Raw genomic sequence first — 1,325 nt, forward strand, 5'->3', positions numbered from 1 at the left:
TTTAACTTTAAATTTAAAAAGCAAATAAATAAATCTTTCGCGGCGGTCTGCTTTACTCCGCGACGAAGGGTGTGGTCGAGGAAGTGGCTCCGTGACGTCACAGCCTCAGCGCGCACTGAGCTGGCGAGAGCTGCTGTTCAGCGAGTGTGTTTCATATCGCAATAACTCCATCACCAAGCCAGACAAAACCATGGCGCACGGGCTGAAAGAACGCTTCGAGAAGTTCCTTTACGAGAAGAACCTGATGACGGACGTGCTGGCGAAGATCGAGGCGAGGACCGGAGTGAGCAGGTCCTACATCGCGTGCGGTGAGTGCTGATGCTCTTATAACCAGGAACACATGTGTGCTGTAATGTCGGACTTCTAATGCTGTTTAAGCGAGAATACGCTTCTCATATCACAGAGCTATGGAAGGCCGTTAGGGCCAAAACCTATCTGTCTTCCCTGACATGTGGTCTTTTGTCTCGCAGCTGTCGTCTTGCTCGTTGCGGTCTATCTGGTGATCGGATACGGTGCTTCTCTGCTCTGTAACCTCATCGGATTCGTCTATCCTGCGTACATATCGTGAGTTAAAGCTGTAGTCGATCTTTCTTTTTAATTTTGGCATCACGCGGCAGTTTGTTACGTCATCTTAACGGTTGCGACGTATTGACGTCATCGCAGCAGGAAGTGCTCACAGTAAAATAAATTAAATTCTTTCGAAACGGTTTTTGTTGTTATTGTTGTTCATATGGTTATTGTTAGTGTTTTATTTCGAATATCTTATCTTACAGTTGTAATATGTCATTATGCACCATTTCACAACAAGTATCATGAGTAAGTAATAAGGTTTGCGCATACAAGCACTCAGGATTCAGTGCTTGGTTTTAAGCATCACATCGAAAATGAAAGTGCATATGCAACATATTTATATGAAAATTCATTTTTGTTCATATTTGTATGCGTAAACTCAGAAACAAAGCTTTAACAGTATTTAGTGAGACAATGAGCAAAAGTAGGCAGAAGCCATGCTTATTACACCTACACTACAATTTGAAGATGTATGTTCATTCAGTCTTTTATTAAATATTTTTATTTTTAGTCGTCCATCCATTAAGCATCACAAACAGAAATAGACATTTAACAATATCTTGTCAACAACAGCTCTTAAACGGATAATTCAACAAAATTGAAGGAATATAATCTTTCATTAAATATAATTCTAATATAACATAATATTATGAAAAAATATATAATATTTATTAATGTCTGAATTACTGATCATGTATAAAGGTATATGGAGAAAAAGCACAAAAATAATATTAAAGAATACATAAAGGATCTGC

The 1,325-nt window shown here is 38.6% G+C and overlaps 1 long non-coding RNA gene across 1 annotated transcript; it reads left to right on the top strand.

Moving 5' to 3' along the window:
* The first annotated feature begins 6 nt into the window (after positions 1-6).
* On the top strand, positions 7-564 carry LOC107736231 (uncharacterized). The gene is made up of 2 exons (XR_001639616.1): positions 7-308; positions 471-564. It is a non-coding gene; the product is annotated as an uncharacterized LOC107736231 (long non-coding RNA).
* Positions 565-1,325: the final 761 nt, after the last annotated feature.

The sequence above is a fragment of the Sinocyclocheilus rhinocerous genome, unplaced genomic scaffold, assembly GCF_001515625.1.
Source record: "Sinocyclocheilus rhinocerous isolate Xijiao unplaced genomic scaffold, SAMN03320098_v1.1 C36579133, whole genome shotgun sequence".
In the NCBI taxonomy this organism is placed as follows: Eukaryota; Metazoa; Chordata; class Actinopteri; order Cypriniformes; family Cyprinidae; genus Sinocyclocheilus; species Sinocyclocheilus rhinocerous.